Here is a 9428-nt window from a genome sequence, read left to right as displayed (position 1 = left end):
ATTCGTTAATTATGAGAAGCAATTAATCCTCGCAGGTACATGTGCATACAGCTCGGAAGGTCAGCGACCACCGGAGGCGATTAAAATGGCAATAAATATCAGATAAACGGTACGAATATCAGATGTCTGATAAGTGGCAGTTTGATTACTCTTCAAATTTACGGTAAAAACGAAAGAAGGACGATCATCTAGTCCGAGAGTGATCAAGAGGAACCACCACTTGCGAACGTATCGATTTTATCGGGAGCCATCGCCGCCACCACCAGGGTGCCCGTATCGGAGCCCACAGTGCTTCAATAAACAAGAAAAATACCCGCAGGAGTTTGACAATATCGATAATGACGTGCAAGTACTCGCAAGTAGGTACGGAACAAAAACGATTTCATCTTGGTGAAGTGCAAGTCATGGCCGTTTTGAAAATGTTACACGAAGGTAAATGTCTCGCACTTAACACACGGTACGATATATCTTTAGGGGAGCTGTGAGAGAACTGTTGAAGCGTTAATGGAATGAATCCATGCGATCACGCCATTTTCAATAAACTCAATACCGAGAGAGAAGGAGACGTTCCCGTTTGCTCCTCCAAATCGAATTAGCCTTCAAAGTTGACGACTTACTCATCAAAAATAATCTGAACGTTAATATAACGAATCGCAGTTATCCGAAAGATTGAATAATTCACACAAATTGCTTCCGAAATGGACGAAACGACGACAAAGGGGACAGATAAAAAGTGGCATTTGGTCTATGATTAAAGCCGAATAACATACATTTGCGTCCTTATTTCCGTAATAACATTTTAATGGGCGTCAGGGACGTGTACAAGTGTATGCGAGTCACAACTCACAATGGAGGGTAGGGTTGTGGTGTATATATTATTGTTATTACAACGTCTTTATAGAACGGTACAGCATTGCGATAGCACTACATTATTCGTTATTTACAACGTCGACTCGGAATATTTCCAATTGAAAGTTATTGTTATCTCGTCAAGTCGTTGCTTTTGCTTGTTAGTACCATAAAACAATACAGACGTATGCTAATCAAGATATGTACGAGCAAAATTGAATTTCAAACGACTCGAGATTAAAACAGCGTTAAGGTTAGCACTTACACCGTCCGGAACAGGCTTTTGACAAATTGGACCGCCGTGATTTCAGAAAAACATCGTTCCTTGAGGGTAACACAGTTGATTGTCAACAAAATTACAAATAAAAACCAAAAAAAGTATTCATCACGCCCTGCTGAAGTTCGTTCCCACCAAACCGTGAAAGATATTAAATTGCTGTGACTGCTGTTCCCCGTCCGGTTTTTTATTACATGTATCAGTCAAACATGTTTGTTAAACGTTATTTGCTAATTAAAAATTTGCAACGATCAAAAACTAGATATGAAAAATGGCACCGGGCGAGGTTATTGCGTACCTGGGGTTTGATTACTTTCGGGGCTTTATCTTACCTGAAAAATCTTAAATAAATTAATTTTAGGCATTTTATTTATCTGTAAGATTCATTTACAAAGTAGGTAAACTGGTTTTATTCCTTGTTTTATACATTTTATAATAGCATCAAAGGACGTTATAAGAAATAAGAGAGATAAACATTTTCATAATTTATTATTCCAGATTTTTTGCTTCATAATAATGTTTTTTTGGAAATTGTACAAAGTACAGTATTCTAAAAAAAATTGTAACTTAGCATTAAATTGATATTAGAGTTTTTTTTACCTCTATTTCATCATAGAATCATGTGATGTAAATATTATGGTCCATTTTTAATACACCCTGTATAATTTTATAATTTCAACCAATTTTATTCTTTACGTGGCACTCGCACTGTATGTGGCCTGTGGCACCACGTTTGTGGTGTTTTGTGATATTTCTCTAGTGATCCAATATCATCTTTTATCCTTCAAAATATATGATAGTTATTGTTGAACTGTGACTGTCAGGTTAGTATTTCATGGCTTACTGGAAATAAATTCCCAAAGATTACATATCAGAAGTATCGTAGGTCGTGTTGGTTACAATCGTCTTAATCTGGTAGTTAGATTTTTATGTTTTCCGCTTTCCTGTTAAGAAATATTTATGACACCTTCGTGGCGTCCCGGTAACAGATACAGTGAGAGAGTGTAGTTTAAAAAACCCAAACGGTGAATGTTTGAGACATTTTCTTTGGATATGTGCCATTCGTAGCGCCTGTGAAAAATTACTTTTGTGTGTTATCCAGACATTTCGGTTTCCCAACTCGGCATCGGAACCTCATTTCTATAACCTTAATCGTACCAGAGTGGAATGTAAAAATCACTTGTGGTTTAGGTTCGGCTGCAGTTGCGTTCGTGAGAATCTTATTTCCAGCGGTTTGAAGCAATAGCATCGAATATTGAGAAGCTCTGCAAATGTCCTGTTTATTACTTAGTGCACCCTTTCGGTACACAATCATTTTTATGTGTGAAATAAAAATTCATGTACATATCATCTAATTTAGTTCTATCTTACAATTTTAATTGTAAAGTTGATTATTTTAAGACTAACGAAGATTTCTGTAAATGGTTCATTTCTAGAGATCATAAGATATACAGCTATACCGGGACATTTTTTTAACTCTAAACACTCAGTTTAACAAAAAGCACAGATCAATGCATTGAGAGTATGTATTTGCTATGCAACCAATTTATACTCGGCGCTTCGTGGTTGTTAAATTTTGAAATTATGTTAAAAAGTGTTCCGACTGAAGGTATTGATGAATAAGTGACTGAAAAAACGTCACGCACATTTCTTATGCTTTGATCAGCATAGTCTAAATACATTACGTATAATTTAATTTATTTTATCACGATAATAGTTCAAACAACTTGACTTTTTTTTTAATTGTCAAGTTATAGCTATTTTAATGTAACGTTGGTTACCTGACTAAATACATGCATTGATCTGTGTTTTTTAAAAGTGAACATAGAGACTTAGGGCCGGTTGTACCAAATAACACTGAACTTCGGTTCAATTGAACTACAGTTTATTACTGAACCGGGTTTATTTAATAGACGCGTTGTACATCTCTTGTTCACAGTGAGATCACTTGAGCGACCGTTTTCGTACAAATTAGTTATGTTGGTAGAATCAGACCCATGTTAATTGCGTAAAATATTTTAAATTTGTCATTGCTGACAACTGTGATATTTGTCTATGAATGTGTTTTATGTGAAGTTTCTCAATGATTTGTAATAAAAGGTGCACGAGTTTTTCTTCAATTGAAGAAGAACATTTACTGGGCTTAGTATTTAAATTTAACGATAAAGTAGAATGTAAAAAAAACAGATAAAGATGTAAATCGATTAAAAAATGATGCATGGAAAGCAATTACAAGAATTTAATATTGTTGGGTTTGAAAATTATCGAACTGCATTAATTCTTAAAAGAAAATATGGAAATCTAAAAAAAGAACAAAGTCAAAATTGGCAGACGAGAAAAAATACACTTTGGGCACTTTAACAATGCAGTTACTATCTCCAATTAGTTGTCCAATTGCTCCAGTTGCCAAATATCGAAGTGTTATAACTACCATGTCTGAGGATGAAAGGATGTAATTTTTATCCGTTTTTGAGGAAATGTCATGAATCATGAATTTCCTCAATGATAAAATTACCAAATTTCCTCACGTCTTTGGGTAATCTAAATCGATTTCTAAAATAGCAGTCATTCCATTTTTGAAAATTATTTGGGCGTTCCGTGTTCCTTGAAAGTTTGAGCCATTCTTGAATTTCTAATTTAAAATGAAATGTTATATTGACGTTATTTTTTTGCACGACATGCTTATGATTTCAAAAAGCTCTAGTAAATCTTCATCTTCATCATATTCTGGTATCCACTCCATGTTATTATTTTAACTTATAAATTGTGACCTATCAAATAAATGTCAAAATGATACTGATCCACCCTTGATCGATAGATATCAGTCGATCACTGAAAACCACGTTCAATGCTTAGACAACCCCCGATCACCGTTCGTACAACAAAATGATCTAACTTTAATCTAGACTGGGAGATAAAGGGAAGTTAAACCAATTTGGTACAACCGGCCCTAAGTATGAACTATAAAAAAAATATGTTCACATATTATATCCCAAGTGCAAATTTTTTTATCGGAAAATATTTTGCTAATGAACGAAAACATCCATAAATGAGGTCAGAAGACCAATTATTATCAAATAAGAGCACGAGACGAAGTCGAGGGTTTTTATTTGATAATAATTGGTCTTCTGACCGAATAATTTATGGATGTTTGATTTCATTAGCAAAAAATTTACGGATATTAAAATTTTGCACGAGGGGTATACGGCTGATTATTTCCTGAATAGAATGAAAACAAACGCATTATTTCCAATCCTTTTCATTCAAAATAATTAAAAAAAAAATCAGGTACCGACATTTTTTATCCGATTGTTGCACAGTGTGCATTTTAGAGAAATTTTATCGGGTTATTTTTTGTTTTCTCGTTTTGATTGGTCAATATTTGTCACGCAATTGGTTGCTAGACATATGAAGGAAATAATCAGACTTAAAAAATGTCCCGGTATATCATAGGATACACAGTTATTGCACATTACATATAGTAAAGGTTACGATTTTATTTTATTTTAAACTATTGCTTTGAAAATGGCATCAAACCTGGATCTAAAATAATGTTAATGGAAATAAAGTCTATTAATTTAAGAATTATTGATAGTAGTAATTCTGTTCAAGGACTTTTAACAGAATTAAAAGAACTTTCAAAAGGATTTTTTCCACATTCCTACAGTGCAACTGAAAATCAGAACTATTTTTTAACACTGAACATAGTCCATACTTAGTCCCTATTGTATATGTATGTTCAGTTAAATAAAAAAAAAAAACAGATTGCAAGCATTTGGTCTGCGACCAATTATGCCCTGTTTCTCTAATTGTTCAGGAAACACCTTTGAGAGCTCTCACTCTCTACTGACGAGTCATTCTACTTCGAGATTTGATGACTACACCTCCGTTCGCAATACAGGAGCGAATTTGGGAGAGTTTGAAGTGCGTGTCTACTATTCTCCCCGTCCATCGCAATATTTTCATCTATTGTTATATTGCAGTGAAAACAGAAATAAAATCTTCATGTACATTTTTTTCGTAGCAAATTACATATGTAGATATTATATTTCTTGGATGTATTACATAATATATAATATGTTACAATACATTATTATTACAAATTATTTATATTCAAGCTGAAAAATTTGATTGAACTTTCCATGTTTGGGGAAGGCGATAATATCAGTTCCTTCAGTGTGTCTTCCCCTATATACGTCAACAGCCAAAGTCTTCTCTGGACATACAATGGTCCTATCAGAATTGAAGTACCATTGTTGGGTTGTTTTTTCGTTTCTTAGAGAAGTTATCAGTTTGGCTTCCGCTTTAGCTTCCCCTTCTATGTCGAGCGCCTTACTGATAATAATTCGAAATATCTAGTTTATTAAAATGTTGTCAGTAAAAATTAATTAAACACGCTCACCTGTTATCCCTGTTGGTAATAACAAATCTTCCGTGGTCGATACATTCCAACATCCATAACTGGGATAATTTTCCGGTATATTTCTGCAGTTTCACGTGGGACTCAGATGCGTCCAAGACTAGGCCAGAATTTGGGTTCTTAATGGTGACCAATTTATTATGGTTGTTGGAGCATGAGCAACAACTCATCGTCGGTGTATTTTCTTGAAACTCGACAAATACAGAAACTGTCAAGGTGCAGCGATCTGTCTCAACTTATATAGCTTATTTTATCTGATAATTACTGTCAAGTCAATCACGATAAAATTTCTGGAATTCGATAAGTCTGAAAATTTTCCACAAATATTTTTTTTCTAAATTATCGCAGAATAATAATTCTTTGTTGTCACGTAGACCACTTTTTTCCTATCAATTTTATTCCTTCTTCATGTGTCTTCGCCATTGATATGGTCCTTTTTTGTTCTTTATCCCATCTCGAAAAGCTTTTTAGTACGAGCATATTCAACTGCCTAATTCCAATGCTTTTGCTACAGCTATTCTGCTGGAATTAAATCAGGTAAAAATCCATCTATCTGCGCTGGAGAAAATTTGATGTCAGAATATTTTTTCTTTTCTTTTTTCTTAATGGTTTTAATGGGTCTTTCTGTTAAATCGAATCTAATATTACAATACATATATTCTTTTTTCTTTACGACTTTATAATCAATTAATCATTCATGTATTTCATTAAAAACTCTAAGGGCCAGTTTATAGAAAGATAATTAAATATTTAATTCGAATTAAATTTTAATGCGCGATTAACCCATGAATCCGAAACTTCGATTGGTTCAATTTGATCACGTGTTCAGTTAATCTTGCATTTAATTACGATTAACTTAATTTCGCTTTTGTAAACTGGCCCTAAGTAAATTTTTCATCTATAATATTCATATTTGGAATTCTTCATTATTCAGTTGCCTAGCCACAAAGAAAATTAGATTGGCTAACTAATAACGATCTATTCATAATATACGTATAGACCATGGTGAAAATACTGTCAAAACAGGATGTTTATTGGGAGATTGTACGGATGAATTAGGTAAAGGTGTATGGATTATTGACTGGATATCTATTGCTATAAACTTAATACTGATACAGTAAAGTATATACAGGACTAGAATAGTATTTTGTAACTGTAGATACGAAGGCTGCTATGTATAGAACAAAATTAAGTGCTTATATCTTCTTCAGGAAGAGCTTTTTTTTTTCTAAGTATTTTTCGAGCTCCACTGGGTCTTTCCCTACCACGCTCTGAATTCGGAATTCGCGAATTTTAAGGCACCCTGTATATAAAACATTCAAAAAGATTAATTCCGATAGTCTCATAATTTAGAAAACGAAGATAAGAAAATTATACACAATATCATCGAATTACCAGAGATACCAATATTAAACAACTTAAAAATAAAATAGAAACAAAATATTTTGGTTTTGTTTATGACAGGAGAGTTATTCTAGAAAATTTTGATGTAATTAATACCACTTGGGTATTAATTAGAGTTAGCTGTTTACAATTGCATTTTTTTAATGGTTTGAGAAAAAAAAACCTACCATTGAAAGTTAGTAAATTTTTATTTTTAAAAAGTTTTATTTGCAATTACATACAATTATTCTTTTCTACTAACTCACATTTTGGTAGCAATGAAGACACATTTTGTACCGAACGGGCTTAGGACTTAGTGGTCCTGTTATTTCCAGGCCGCTTCGACTGGCTCGACGAGCCCCAGAGGTCACGGGATAGAAACTGCATAATTGCCTCATGCAGAGACATGTGCCTTGTAAAGGGTGCGGCAGACATGTGAACAAGAGGGGTGGTTTCGTTTCACCCCGGCCCAGAATTCGAACCTATATCGGAGAATTTATAGCGGCCCAACAGGATTTTTTCATCAATTTGATGTATTACCGCGTCGAATTGGATTTTGATCCGACAAGAGGAAATAACGGAATTTGCATCATCTGCTATGTAATTTAATAACTCTTCGGTTTCGATGTTTTTTAATTCCTTCGAATAAACTCATGCATAAATCATGGGATAGTTCGCTTCCACGATGCATTCTGCTCTCCACTTTTACCACACGCTACAAAGGATTCAGGGAAATGTAATACGATGTCCAGTAGTGTAACCAGTGGAGGGGGCAATGGAGGCGCTACATGTATTTCGAAAATTATACAGAATTAAATTAAGAAACATATTACATATGTTTGTTGCTTTTTACATTGTTAATTTTTATTTGGTTCCAATTAGTCAGAATTAATTTTCAACAAATTTTTAAAACAAGCGGGTAAACGTATTAAACGAGCCAAACTACCAGCCTCAGCACATAAAACTTCATTTTTGCTCCTAATAACATAATATACTATAGATCGCCTTGGCAGGAACAATCATGGCAGTAGTTTTTTGAGGTTTTGGTAGATAGAATATTATTGGAAAATATCAACAGAATTATTGTATTGGTATGTTATAAAATGCTATAAAAAAACTCAGAATGGCAAAATTGATGCCATCTCTAGAAAAATCTAGCCATCGGTAATTATTATATTTTTTCTAAACTGAGCCATTGGTTTTAGTGTTTCAATCAAGAGGTTCAACAAAAGAATTTTGTTAAAAGAAAAAAAAAAGTCCAGAAATAAAATTGTTCGAATTTTCCCAGTCTCTTGCTTCTGTCTCACTTAGGTCAGGGACGATGGTGAAGCATCCTGCTATGATTTATAAAGTTGGTAATTGTTATAATATGGGAAAAATTTTGCAAGAATAATTTTATTGCCAGTGCTGCTAATGTAGTTACGCCACTGGATACATAGTTGGTTTTCACGGCGCATTCTCCTCTCCAGTTTTACCACATGCTACGAAGGATTCACGGAAACATAATATGGTGTCATAAGAGTTTCAGCCCATTATCTCGGCACTCTTGCCACTCACAGACAAGCTTTGGTGAACAGCTTAAGGACGGGCTGCATGCGATGGAATCCCAGACATGTTCACGTTTATCTGACCGTCCATTGTTCTAACTGGTGCTGTCAATGTTTTTGCTAAGTAAAATGTGAATCATGTCCTTTGAGTTATATAAGTCCAAGCGAAGAATGCTTGTGGGCTGCTTTATATGCTCCGCATGAAAACTGTATAGGCATTGCAGGAAATTCGCGCCAACGTTTCTCAATGGAGAAATGTCTTGTCAATGGAACAATTGGTTTATGGACGGATGGTTCCATGCATGTTAATCATCGACCACTGACAATCATTTAATAATACGCTGTAACGAGCAATTCGCATTTTTTAGATGCCGCATCATGCATCACCCAAGAAAACGTGCGAAGGCGATTCAAACAAGTCTAACAAGTGAAGACAGTATCTTAACGAACCTCATCAAATGTTCAAACAAAAGTGGAAGTTGAAAAAATTGTAGAAGTGGTGGTAGAATAATTGGCGGTAGTTTCCAAAACACACTGAGTTGCTTGTAAGACACCTACGCACTCTCCAAACAATTATGTAACCGTGTTGTTTCTTTTTGTTCCGTTTTGGTTTTGGTTTTTCACTGCTGGCGCGACTAATTTATCGTAAAGAAGTGGTGTAGTATTCCTCTGTGAAATTTAGAACCATGAGGAGGAACCACCGGCAGGTGTTCCATGCTCTCTTGCATTTGTTAATCGATTAATAAACCCTTTCAGGTCGCCGAACAAAAAATCCCACTTCATTAGGGCGTTTTATGTGTGAAGTGAGCGTAGGGGCGGATGCTCTAATGCAATTCTCGGCGTTGCAAAACACGTCCTCATTAGCAAAACACCATTACTGACGATAGTCTGAATGTCACGAACAGAACTGCGCGTGGTGTAATCATATCGGCGGCGGTGGCGTGTCGTTGAC

The 9428-nt window shown here is 34.7% G+C and overlaps 1 long non-coding RNA gene across 1 annotated transcript; it reads right to left on the bottom strand.

The window, feature by feature from the left end:
* Positions 1-5134: 5134 nt before the first annotated feature.
* Positions 5135-6417, bottom strand: LOC138123531 (uncharacterized). The gene is made up of 2 exons (XR_011156847.1): positions 5529-6417; positions 5135-5461 (listed from the first exon to the last, which is right to left on the bottom strand). It is a non-coding gene; the product is annotated as an uncharacterized lncRNA (long non-coding RNA).
* Between the last annotated feature and the right edge of the window lie 3011 nt (positions 6418-9428).

Source organism: Tenebrio molitor, chromosome 2 (assembly GCF_963966145.1).
Source record: "Tenebrio molitor chromosome 2, icTenMoli1.1, whole genome shotgun sequence".
Taxonomy (NCBI): domain Eukaryota; kingdom Metazoa; phylum Arthropoda; class Insecta; order Coleoptera; family Tenebrionidae; genus Tenebrio; species Tenebrio molitor.
Note: the sequence above shows the minus strand (reverse complement) of the source record. Positions and strands in the feature narration are given on the sequence as shown.